The sequence below is a fragment of the Ranitomeya imitator genome, chromosome 5, assembly GCF_032444005.1.
Source record: "Ranitomeya imitator isolate aRanImi1 chromosome 5, aRanImi1.pri, whole genome shotgun sequence".
NCBI classification, from domain to species: Eukaryota; Metazoa; Chordata; class Amphibia; order Anura; family Dendrobatidae; genus Ranitomeya; species Ranitomeya imitator.
The window spans coordinates 414,819,682-414,833,944 of NC_091286.1; positions in this window are offsets into that span (position 1 = coordinate 414,819,682).

A 14,263-nucleotide genomic window follows, 5' to 3' on the forward strand; every position below is an offset into this window, starting at 1 on the left:
CCACTTTTTGGCCGGCTATACTGTCATGATCCCAATGGCAGGGGATAACAAAAGGACAAGCACAAAAAACAAAACAAGCTCTAGGGTGATGGAAACTGAGCTGACCGCGATCCTGAACCTAAACACACAACTAGCTGTAGCCGGGGAACGTGCCTACGATGATTCCTAGACGTCTCGCGCCAGCCAAAGGACTAACTTCCCCTATTAGAAGAAACACAGACCTCTCTTGCCTCCAGAGAAACACCCCACAGAAATAGCAGCCCCCCACATGTAATGACGGTGAAATGAAAGGAAAGCACATACGTAGTTATGAAAACAGATTCAGCAAAATGAGGCCCGCTAAAGCTAGATAGCAGAGGATACAAAAGTGAACTGCGCGGTCAGCGAAAAACCCTACAAAAAACCATCCTGAAATTACTTGAACTCATGTGCCAACTCATGGAACATGAGGAGTAATATCAGCCCACTAGAGCAACCAGCAAAAAGGAATCACATATCTGCAAGCTGGACTAAGACAAAAATTAAGCAAAACGTGGAACAGGAAAATCAAAAACTTAGCTTGTCCTGAAGATTACAGAAGCGGGAAGCAGAGGTAACAAGACACACTGATTACATTGATAGCCGGCGAGGAAATGACAAGAAAGCCAGGTTAAATAGGAAACTCCCATATCCTGATAGAACAGGTGGACACCAGAGACCGCAGAGAACACAAGTCACCCAGTACCATCTGTAACCACCAGAGGGAGCCCAAAAACAGAATCCACAACAGGCGTCTGCGATTAGCGAAACGTTGAGCCTTCTCCTGGGACAAGGTCAAATTGTCCACTACATGAGTCCAAATCTGCTGCAACCTGTCCACCACAGTATCCACACCAGGACAGTCCGAAGACTCAATCTGTCCTGAAGAGAAACGAGGATGGAACCCAGAATTGCAGAAAAATGGCGAAACCAAGGTAGCCGAGCTGGCCCGATTATTAAGGGCGAACTCAGCCAAAGGCAAAAAGGACACTCAGTCATCCTGATCGGCAGAAACAAAGTATCTCAGATAGGTTTCCAAGGTCTGATTGGTTCGTTCGGTCTGGCCATTAGTCTGAGGATGGAAAGCCGAGGAAAAAGACAAGTCAATGCCCATCCTACCACAAAAGGCTTGCCAAAACCTTGAAACAAACTGGGAACCTCTGTCAGAAACGATATTCTCTGGAATGCCATGTAAACGAGCCACATGCTGGAAGAACAATGGCACCAAATCAGAGGAGGAAGGCAATTTAGACAAGGGTACCAGATGGACCATCTTAGAAAAGCGATCACAGACCACCCAAATGACTGACATCCTTTGAGAAACGGGAAGATCAGAAATAAAATCCATAGAGATATGTGTCCAAGGCCTCTTCGGGACCGGCAAGGGCAAAAGCAACCCACTGGCACGAGAACAGCAGGGCTTAGCCCGAGCACAAATCCCACAGGACTGCACAAAAACACGCACATCCCGCGACAGAGACGGCCACCAAAAGTATCTAGCCACCAACTCTCTGGTACCAAAGATTCCAGGATGACCAGCCAACACCGAACAATGAACCTCAGAGATAACTTTATTGGTCCACCTATCAGGGACAAACAGTCTCTCCGCTGGACAACGATCAGGTTTATTAGCCTGAAATTTTTGCAGCACCCGCCGCAAATCAGGGGAGATGGCAGACACAATTACTCCTTCCTTGAGGATACCCGCCGGCTCAGATAAACCCGGAGAGTCGGGCACAAAACTCCTAGACAGAGCATCCGCCTTCACATTTTTAGAGCCCGGAAGGTACGAAATCACAAAGTCAAAACGGGCAAAAAACAGCGACCAACGAGCCTGTCTAGGATTCAACCGCTTAGCAGACTCAAGATAAGTCAAGTTCTTATGATCAGTCAATACCACCACGCGATGCTTAGCTCCTTCAAGCCAATGACGCCACTCCTCGAATGCCCACTTCATGGCCAGCAACTCTCGGTTGCCCACATCATAATTTCGCTCAGCAGGCGAAAACTTCCTGGAAAAAAAAGCGCATGGTTTCATCACTGAGCAATCAGAACCTCTCTGCGACAAAACAGCCCCTGCTCCAATCTCAGAAGCATCAACCTCGACCTGGAATGGAAGAGAAACATCTGGTTGACACAACACAGGGGCAGAAGAAAAACGACGCTTCAAGTCTTGAAAAGCTTCCACAGCAGCAGAAGACCAATTGACCAAATCAGTACCCTTCTTGGTCAAATCGGTCAATGGTTTGGCAATACTAGAAAAATTGCAGATGAAGCGACGATAAAAATTAGCAAAGCCCAGGAACTTTTGCAGACTTTTCAGAGATGTAGGCTGAGTCCAATCATGGATGGCTTGGACCTTAACAGGATCCATCTCGATAGTAGAAGGGGAAAAGATGAACCCCAAAAATGAAACCTTCTGCACACCAAAGAGACACTTTGATCCCTTCACAAACAAAGAATTAGCACGCAGGACCTGAAAAACTTTTCTGACCTGCTTCACATGAGACTCCCAATCCTCCGAGAAGATCAAAATGTCATCCAAGTACACAATCAGGAATTTATCCAGGTACTCTCGGAAGATGTCATGCATAAAGGACTGAAACACTGATGGAGCATTGGCAAGTCCGAATGGCATCACTAGATACTCAAAATGACCCTCGGCGTATTAAATGCAGTTTTCCATTCATCTCCTCGCCTGATTCGCACCAGATTATACGCACCACGAAGATCTATCTTGGTGAACCAACTAGCCCCCTTAATCCGAGCAAACAAATCAGATAACAATGGCAAGGGATACTGAAATTTAACCGTGATCTTATTTAGAAGGCGGTAATCTATACAAGGTCTCAGCGAACCATCCTTCTTGGCTACAAAACAGAACCCTGCTCCTAATGGTGACGATGACGGGCGAATATGCCCCTTCTCCAGGGATTCCTTCACATAACTGCGCATAGCGGCGTGCTCAGGCACGGATAAATTAAACAGTCGACCTTTTGGGAATTTACTACCAGGAATCAAATTGATAGCACAATCACAATCCCTATGCGGAGGTAGGGCATCGGACTTGGGCTCATCAAATACATCCCGGTAATCAGACAAGAACTCTGGAACCTCAAAAGGGGTGGATGACGAAATTGACAGAAATGGAACATCACCATGTACCCCCTGACAACCCCAGCTGGACACCGACATGGATTTCCAATCTAATACTGGATTATGGGCTTGTAGCCATGGCAACCCCAACACGACCACATCATGCAGATTATGCAACACCAGAAAGCGAATAACCTCCTGATGTGCAGGAGCCATGCACATGGTCAGCTGGGTCCAGTACTGAGGCTTATTCTTGGCCAAAGGCGTGGCATCAATTCCTCTCAATGGAATAGGACACTGCAAGGGCTCTAAGAGAAACCCACAACGCTTAGCATACTCCAAGTCCATCAAATTCAGGGCAGCGCCTGAATCCACAAATGCCATGACAGAATACGATGACAAAGAGCAGATCAAGGTAACGGACAGAATTAATTTTGACTGTACCGTACCAATGGTGGCAGACCTAGCGAACCGCTTAGTGCGCTTAGGACAATCAGAGATAGCATGAGTGGAATCACCACAGTAGAAACACAGCCCATTCAGACGTCTGTGTTCTTGCCGTTTAACTCTGGTCAAAGTCCTATCGCACTGCATAGGCTCAGGTTTAAGCTCAGGTAATACCGCCAAATGGTGCACAGATTTACGCTCACGCAAGCGTCGACCGATCTGAATGGCCAAAGACATAGACTCATTCAAACCAGCAGGCATAGGAAATCCCACCATGACATCCTTAAGGGCTTCAGAGAGACCCTTTCTGAACATAGCGGCCAGCGCAGATTCATTCCATTGAGTGAGCACGGACCACTTTCTAAATTTCTGACAATATACCTCTATCTCATCCTGACCCTGACAAAGAGCCAGCAAATTTTTCTTTGCCTGATCCACTGAATTAGGTTCATCGTACAGCAATCCGAGCGCCAGGAAAAACGCATCGATATTACTCAATGCAGGATCTCCCGGCACAAGAGAAAATGCCCAGTCCTGAGGGTCGCCGCGCAAAAAAGAAATAACAATCAAAACCTGTTGAACTGGATCACCAGAGGAGCGAGGTTTCAAGGCCAGAAATAATTTACAATTATTTTTGAAACTCAGAAACTTAGTTCTATCTCCAAAAAACAAATCAGGAATAGGAATTCTTGGTTCTAACATAGATTTCTGATCAATAGTGTCTTGAATCTTTTGTACTCTTGCCGAGAGCTGATCCACAAATGAAGACAGACTTCTAATGTCCATCGCTACACCTGTGTACTGAACCACCCAAATGTCTAGGGGAAAAAAAAGACAAAACACAGTGCAAAGAAAAAAAAATGGTCTCAGAACTTCTTTTTTCCCTCTATTGAGAATCATTAGTACTTTTGGCTTCCTGTACTGTTATGAAAGGCAATTCAGTACTACAATGGACATAGCGGTCAGAGCACATACAGTGATCTGACAATAACCCAAAATAATAGAACGAGCTCTGAGACGTGGAAACTCTGCAGACTGCAATCCCTAATCCTCTCCAAACAACACTAGAGGCAGCCGTGGATTGCGCCTAACTCTGCCTAGGCAACTCGGCACAGCCTGAGAAACTAACTAGCCTGAAGATGGAAAATAAGCCTACCTTGCCTCAGAGAAATACCCCAAAGGAAAAGGCAGCCCCCCACATATAATGACTGTGAGTTAAGATGAAAAGACAAACGTAGAGATGAAATAGATTCAGCAAAGTGAGGCCCAACTTTCTTAACAGATCGAGGATAGAAAAGGTAACTTTGCGGTCTACACAAAACCCTAAAGAAAACCACGCAAAGGGGGCAAAAAGACCCTCCGTACCAAACTAACGGCACGGAGGTACACCCTTTGCGTCCCAGAGCTTCCAGCAACAAAATAGACAAGCTGGACAGAAAAAATAGCAAACAAATAGCAAAGAAGAACTTAGCTATGCAGAGCAGCAGGCCACAGGAATGATCCAGGGAAAAGCAAGTCCAACACTGGAACATTGACAGGAAGCCAGGATCAAAGCATTAGGTGGAGTTAAGTAGAGAAGCACCTAACGACCTCACCAGATCACCTGAGGGAGGAAACTCAGAAGCCGCAGTACCACTTCCCTCCACCAACAGAAGCTCACAGAGTGAATCAGCCGAAGTACCACTTGTGACCACAGGAGGGAGCTCTGCCACAGAATTCACAACAGCCCGGAAGGAGCCCCGTGGCCATTTTGGATCCGGGGACTCCTTCCAGAACACCAGAACAACGCGATCGCATCACGTTGTTCCAGTGGGAGAGCGCAGGGAGCCCCCGTCCCTGCGCGATGCCCCTCTATGTCGCACTCGATCGCCGCGGTGCTCACTGTGAGACCACGCGATCGTGCCACTGTACTAGTACTGCGGTTCGCAGGAACTCAGCTCGCGCAGATCAGTACTAGTACGGTGCAGTATGCTTTGCCCAACTGCGGGCAAAGCCGAAAAGCAATAGTGCGCATGCGCCGGCGCACTATGTCCCGGAACACAGCGAAATACTTCCGGGACATAGTGCGCCGGCGCATGCGCACTAATGCTTTTCGGCTTTTCCCGCAGTTGGGCAAAGCATACTGCGCGTGCACAAGGCAAGATTGCCTTGCACAGGCATGTACTACGGAGGACAGAGAATGAACTTCAATCCAATATTGCGGCCGGCATGCAGCCAGCAGGTAAGGAAAGGGTGAATCAAACACCCAAAAACTCCGCCCATATGACCGACAACCGGTCCCGCCAAATTCAGGTGACAGGTTCCCTTTAACTTTTTTGTGAGGCACTCCTTTGCTGTCTTCAATTGTGTATGGATGACATTGCTGGTAGTTTTTGGCAGGATTTGCACTTAGTGCCTAGCCTTTATGAGTCTAGGGGTACCACTGCAAGACAATTTGAACAGAATGTGTATGAGACCCTCATTTATGGCTACTACATGGTGTATTGGAGTCCCTTCTTCCATAACATTTTTGGCAGTTTTTTCTTCCTTCATAAATTACACTGAAATTTCAGATTTTTAAATAAAAAAATTTCAATTTTGATTTACATTATTTTTTAAAACAATCTTTAAATTTTGCCTTATATACAAGTTATTATACAGGAAAGAGTTTCTTAACATTTGTTTCCTGTAAACTGTAATTTGTCTTCGATTTTGAACATGTTACATTCAGTACTTAAAGTGGAGTAAAAGTGTGACCCCATTGTTCTTAGCAGCGATCTGGTAGTCAGAGATGCTTCCATGGGTCTTCCCCTTGTGAGTCGTCCGCCTGGGCAGTGGGGTACTCGGTACCAGGTCCGGTCACACTTAAAGGGGATGTCATGGTGGCTGCGACCCGGTCCATGGCCCTGGGCGCCCTATTAAAAGGGGAAAGATCTTTTAAAGGGATTTGTATTAAAGTTTGTGTATTCATGACACCATCTTTGGTTCTCGGTCAGTAGGGACCGACACTGCTTAAAGGGGTAGTCTGGGGTGAGGTTGCTGCAGCATAGATGGTGACGCTTCCCTCAGGTGAAGTGGGGTCCCCAAGGCTCCCTGTGTGCTGGGCAGAGATGGTGTATGCCAGCAAATAGGTGGAGGACATAGAGTTGTAACGTCTTTACCTGGTTTACTGATATAGAAGTCCACAGTCCAGGGTACCAGGAACAGGTGGTGATGTGGTCCGGCCGGCCTGGAGGCAAAGGTAGATCCCTCTCCCAAGTGAGGTCCATAAGTTGTCCTACTCGCGCTCGTATGCGATGTCCTTGCTGCCTGTGGCTTCCGTACAAAGTCCTCTCTCCTGTCCTGGGACAGTCACCTGTATGATGGGCAGTGTGAGCCTTTTTATAGGGTCTCTATCACGAACCGGGACCCTAGTGTACTGCTGCACCTTCAGGTGTGGGTGCGGGCAAATTACATAAAGTCCTATGCCCTCCGGTTCTGCCGTGCAACCTGGAGTACAACACAGCCTCGGGCTCCCGGTGCCTGGTTTCTGCACTTCGGCTCTGAGGGTGCCCGTGTTGTGAATTCTGTTGTCGAACTCCCTCCTGTGGTCGTGAATGGTACTTCGGCGAGTTCTGTCCATGGACTCCCTCTGGTGGCTGTGAGTGGAGCTGCTGCTTCTGAGGTTCCTTACACAGGTGACGTGGTTTATCATTTGGTTGGCTGCTCTATTTAACTCCACTCAGATCGTTACTCCATGCCAGCTGTCAATGTTCCTGCATTGGTTCAGTTCGCTCTTGGATCTTTCTGGTGACCTGTCTTCTCCAGCAGAAGCTAAGTTCCTGCTAGTTATTATTTGTTCATTGTTTCCTTGTCCAGCTGGTTATCATGATTTTGCCTTGCTAGCTGGAAGCTCTGGGATGCAGAGTGGCATCTCCACACCGTTAGTCGGTGCGGAGGTCTTTTTGCACACTCTGTGTGGTCTTTTGTAGTTTTTTGTGCTGACCGCAAAGACACCTTTCCTATCCTCTGTATGTTTAGTAAGTCTGGCCTCCCTTTGCTGAAACCTGTTTCATTTCTGTGTTTGTGACTTTCATCTTTACTCACAGTCAATATATGTGGGGGGCTGCCTTTTCCTTTGGGGAATTTCTCTGAGGCAAGGTAGGCTTTATTTTTTTTATCTCTAGGGCTAGCTAGCTCTTAGGCTGTGAAGAGGCATCTAGGGAGTGTCAGGAACGCTCCACGGCTATTTCTAGTTGTTGTGATAGGATTAGGGGCTGCGGTCAGCAGAGCTCCCACATCCCAGAGCTTGTCCTGTGTGAGTTTAACTATCAGGTCGTGCCGGGTGCTCCTAACCACCAGGTCCATAACAGCCCAGTCACAGTTCCCCTCTGAGCCCCTTTTCTTCTCCTGTGCTTCTTTCCTCAGATGCTTCACTACATTCAACCCCTCGGGTTCAATTCCTTTCCTGGAGATGCAGCTCAATCCTGGCTGCATGGCTCCACTCCACTATCTGCTCTCACTCCTCTCCCTTCACTGTTTGCTCCAGACTAATCTAACTCCTCCTCCAGACCAGAACACTTAAAGCTGGGGAAGCTCCCCTGAATCCGGGTTCAGAGCTCCCCCTTCTGGCCTGGATTCAGAATGTGTTGTATGTAGGTGCTTACCTCAAAAAAGGGAATCCTCCTTGCCTCCAAGCATGATATCGCCCTCCCAGTAACGAAGGCAACATCACTGTAACAACTGGTTACCTGGGGTATTACACTTGTTATTCTCCTTCTATTCAGCAGTTTTTCCATCCATTTCAACATTTTCATTTCCTATTATACTCGTTACTTGAAACTAGCATCTGAGTACTTGGAATTGCTCGATTCAAGTAACGAACATCTGAGCATTTTAGTGCTCACTCATCTCTAGTAAATGTATCACCATGAAATAACAGTTGTGGAGCCTCGCCTCATGTAACTCTGTGTTTTAACATTCGTCTGCTATTCCTCTTCGGAATTTATTAATAAATTAATAACTTGTTGTTACCAGTCGTCTCTGCACAGTATCACTCTGTCCAATTACTGCTCGCTGGGTAGGGACATACTCCTAAGAAAAAGGGAAGAGTAAAATCCATTTTTTTTCATAAATTCCTTGGAGGAATAGAAAAATAAGAGGAACAGAATAACACAGATTACAAAGAATATATGCTTCAAAAACACTTTTATGAAATGTATAAATATTTATAAACTGTGATGCAGTGACCCCTGTTACAGGTAGGTGGTGCTGCATGGTCTCCCCAGAATACGCATGGAGCCATATTGAGGCCATAGGAATGCATGGCAATTACAGGCATAACTGTGGTGATGAGTCAAAGTCCAGCATTATTGTGAATGGCCGGTATGTGTGTCGCTGAGGAAAATACTCTGCGCTGTCACCCTGAAGATTGTTCTGTGACTTGTAGTCCCACAAGTAATTGTGTTGTTTTAGAGGGAGGCTGGCAGGGCTAGTTTGAGAGCTGGGCGGGTTGGACTAGCCACTGTCATGATCCCAATGGCAGGGGATCACTAAAGGACAAGCACAGATACAAACAAGCTCTAGGGCGATGGAACCTGAGCTGACCGCGACCCTGAACCTAACACCCAAATAAAAGTAGCCGGGGAACGTGCCTACGATGATCCTAGACGTCTCGCTCCAGCCAAAGAGCTAACTTCCCCTATTAGAAGAAACACAGACCTCTCTTGCCTCCAGAGAAATACCCCACAGAAATAGCAGCCCCCCACATATAATGACGGTGAAATGAGAGGAAAGCACATACGCAGTATGAAAACAGTTTCAGCAAAATGAGGCCCGCTAAAGCTAGATAGCAGAGGATACAAAAGTGAACTGCGCGGTCAGCGAAAAACCCTTCAAAAAACCATCCTGAAATTACTTGAACTCATGTGCCAACTCATGGTACATGAGGAGCAATTTCAGCCCACTAGAGCAACCAGCAGCAAAGAATCACATATCTGCAGGCTGGACTAAAAAACCAAATAAAGCAAAACACCAAAACAGGAAAATCCAAACTTAGCTTGACCAGAAGGTTCTAGGAGCAGGGAGCAGAGGTAACAAGACACACTGGATACATTGATAACCGGCGAGGAAATGCCAGCAAAGCCAGGTTAAATAGGAAACTCCCATATCCTGATGGAACAGGTGGAACCCAGAGACCCAGGAAAGACAAGTCACCCAGTACCATCAGTAACCACCAGAGGGAGCCCAAAAACAGAACTCACAACAGTACCCCCCCCGTGAGGAGGGGTCACCGAACCCTCACGAGAACCACCAGGGCGACCAGGATGAGCCCTATGAAAAGCGCGAACCAAATCATCAGCATGAACATCCGAGGCAACCACCCAAGAATTATCCTCCTGACCATAACCCTTCCACTTGACCAAATACTGGAGTTTCCGTCTGGAAACACGAGAATCCAAGATCTTCTCCACAACATACTCCAATTCTCCCTCCACCAGCACTGGAGCAGGAGGCTCAAGCGAAGGAACAACAGGTACCTCATACTTCCGCAACAACGACCGATGGAACACATTATGAATAGCAAACGATGCCGGGAGATCCAAACGAAACGACACAGGGTTAAGAATTTCCAAGATCCTATAGGGACCGATGAACCGAGGCTTGAACTTAGGAGAAGAGACCTTCATAGGAACAAAACGAGAAGACAACCACACCAAGTCCCCAACAAGAAGTCGAGGACCCACGCGGCGACGGCGATTAGCAAACTGCTGAGCCTTCTCCTGGGACAACTTCAAATTGTCCACCACATGACTCCAAATCCGATGCAACCTATCCACCACCATGTCCACTCCAGGACAATCAGAAGGTTCCACCTGACCAGAGGATAAACGAGGATGAAACCCCGAATTACAAAAGAAAGGAGAAACCAAGGTAGCAGAACTAGCCCGATTATTAAGGGCAAACTCGGCCAGCGGCAAAAAGGTAACCCAGTCATCCTGATCAGCAGAAACAAAACACCTTAAATAAGTTTCCAAGGTCTGATTAGTTCGTTCAGTCTGGCCATTCGTCTGAGGATGGAATGCAGACGAAAAGGACAAATCAATGCCCATAACCAAAATATCATCCAAATACACAATCATAAATTTATCCAGATATTCACGGAAAATATTGTGCATAAAGGACTGGAAGACTGAAGGAGCATTAGAAAGTCCGAAAGGCATTACCAAATACTCAAAATGGCCCTCAGGCGTATTAAATGCGGTTTTCCACTCATCACCTTGCTTTATTCGTATAAGATTATACGCACCCCGAAGATCAATCTTAGTAAACCATTTAGCCCCCTTAATGCGAGCAAACAAATCAGTCAACAATGGCAAAGGATACTGATATTTTACGGTAATCTTATTCAAAAGACGATAATCTATACAAGGCCTCAAGGAACCATCTTTTTTGGCCACGAAAAAAAAACCTGCTCCCAAAGGGGACAAAGATGGACGGATATGTCCCTTTTCCAAGGACTCCTTAACATAATCCCGCATAGCAGTATGCTCTGGCACTGACAGATTGAACAAACGACCTTTAGGAAATTTACTGCCTGGAATTAAATTTATAGCACAATCACAATCCCTGTGAGGAGGAAGCGAACTGAGCTTAAGCTCCTCAAAAACATCCCGATAGTCAGACAAAAACACAGGAATCTCAGAAGGAGTAGATGAAGCGATAGAAATCGGAGGTGCATCATCATGAACCCCCTGACAACCCCAGCTTAACACAGACATCGATTTCCAGTCAAGGACTGGATTATGAGTTTGTAACCATGGCAGACCAAGCACTAGGACATCATGCAAATTATACAGTACCAGGAAGCGAATCACCTCCTGATGAACGGGAGTCATACGCATGGTCACTTGTGTCCAGTACTGAGGTTTATTCATAGCCAAAGGTGTAGAGTCAATTCCCTTCAAAGGAATAGGGACTTCCAGAGGCTCCAGACTAAACCCACAGCGATTGGCAAATGACCAATCCATAAGACTCAGGGCAGCGCCTGAATCCACATAGGCATCGACGGAAATGGATGATAATGAACAAATCAGAGTCACAGACAGAATGAACTTAGACTGTAAAGTACTAATGGCAACAGACTTATCAACCTTTTTTGTGCGTTTAGAGCATGCTGATATAACATGAGCTGAATCACCACAATAAAAGCACAACCTTTTTTTCCGCCTATAATTTTGCCGTTCACTTCTGGACTGAATTCTATCACATTGCATTATCTCAGGTGACGGTTCAGACGACACCGCCAAATGATGCACAGGTTTGCGCTCCCGTAAACGCCGATCAATCTGAATAGCCATAGTCATAGACTCATTCAGACCAGTAGGCGCAGGGAACCCCACCATAACATCTTTAATGGCCTCAGAAAGGCCATCTCTGAACTTTGCAGCCAGGGCGCACTCATTCCACTGAGTAAGCACCGACCACTTCCGAAATTTTTGACAATAAATTTCTGCTTCATCTTGCCCCTGAGAGAGGGCCAACAAAGCTTTTTCAGCCTGAATCTCTTGGTTAGGTTCCTCATAGAGCAAACCCAATGCCAGAAAAAACGCATCCGCATTAAGCAACGCAGGGTCCCCTGGTGCCAATGCAAATGCCCAATCCTGAGGGTCACCCCGCAGGAAATATATAATAATCTTGACTTGCTGAGCAGGGTCTCCAGAGGAGCGAGATTTCAAAGAAAGAAACAACTTGCAATTGTTCCTAAAATTCAGAAAACGAGATCTATCTCCAGAAAAAAACTCTGGGACAGGAATTCTAGGTTCAGACATAGGAGCATGTACAACAAAATCCTGTATATTTTGAACCTTAGCGGCAAGATTATTCAGGCTGGAAGCCAAACTCTGGACGTCCATGATAAACAGCTGGGATCAGAGCCATTCAAAGATTAAGAGGAGGAGGAAGTAGCCAGGCTGCAATAAGGCTAGGCAGCAAACTCTGAGGGAAAGAGAAAAAAAAAAAAAAAAACTTCCTCAGACTACTTATCCTCCTACTTCAGCCAATACAATTAACACTTTGTGGGCCGGTTATACTGTCATGATCCCAATGGCAGGGGATCACTAAAGGACAAGCACAGATACAAACAAGCTCTAGGGCGATGGAACCTGAGCTGACCGCGACCCTGAACCTAACACACAAATAAAAGTAGCCGGGGAACGTGCCTACGATGATCCTAGACGTCTCGCTCCAGCCGAAGATCTAACTTCCCCTATTAGAAGAAACACAGACCTCTCTTGCCTCCAGAGAAATACCCCACAGAAATAGCAGCCCCCCACATATAATGACGGTGAAATGAGAGGAAAGCACATACGCAGTATGAAAACAGTTTCAGCAAAATGAGGCCCGCTAAAGCTAGATAGCAGAGGATACAAAAGTGAACTGCGCGGTCAGCGAAAAACCCTTCAAAAAACCATCCTGAAATTACTTGAACTCATGTGCCAACTCATGGTACATGAGGAGCAATTTCAGCCCACTAGAGCAACCAGCAGCAAAGAATCACATATCTGCAGGCTGGACTAAAAAACCAAATAAAGCAAAACACCAAAACAGGAAAATCCAAACTTAGCTTGACCAGAAGGTTCTAGGAGCAGGGAGCAGAGGTAACAAGACACAGTGGATACATTGATAACCGGCGAGGAAATGCCAGCAAAGCCAGGTTAAATAGGAAACTCCCATATCCTGATGGAACAGGTGGAACCCAGAGACCCAGGAAAGACAAGTCACCCAGTACCATCAGTAACCACCAGAGGGAGCCCAAAAACAGAACTCACAACAAGGCACACACACACACCACCCATCCATGGGAGTGATTACAGATTGATAATGTGACCAGGGTGTGGGTCACATGGTCCTGGGTATGGACCTGAATGGTTCTTGGCTGAAAGGTCCTGTGAGAGGAAAGGCCTGAGTGTTGGGAGGTCTAGAGTGTGGATGGGATCCCTGAAGAGCACCTGGTGAGGCCGTGGTCCTGAGTGGCCTCTGTGTTGGGAGGTCCTGTGTGTGTGGACCAGATCCCTGAAGAGCACGAGGTGAGGCCAAGGACCTGCAGAGCTACTGTGTTAGGGAAGCTACCGTCCTTTGGTGGGCCTGGAACCGACTGGTATATGCCTGTCAGGCAAGTTGATGCTCCCCGTAAGGCAGCTTTCCCAGGGAGAGAGGACTGACAAGGAGCCAGTGGGTGGAGCAGGAGCTCCCGTAAGGTACCTCCATAGACTGTTGGTGCTTATTATGTTCTATGAACTGTGCGGTCACCCACGGCAACTGGTCAGAGGAGGACCAGAGTGTTTAGTTGCCGCAGACTAATGATGTGAAATCTAATGTCATGTCCTGATACAGTGTGTAATGGACTGTTCGTAGTACGATTTATGACTCGATAATAAACCTCATAGACTGTTATGTGCAAAAAGTGTTCCTGTGTACCTTGAATCCAGTTGCTAAGCGAGTATACCCTTACCCGTTAGTGAGCACTATCTCACAAAACATAGAAGAGTAAGTAGAGATTTACAGTCTAGGATTACAGAAACCCTAAGTATGGTGATCAGCAACACAGTACAAAATCCTGATGAAACGACCACTACCTACCATTCATAGAGGGGGTGGCTGCCTACTATGAAAAATGCACACAGGTGAAGCCTGCATTGAGCGCCAGTCTCACAGGTACGTGAGATGCACAGTATCCTATCCA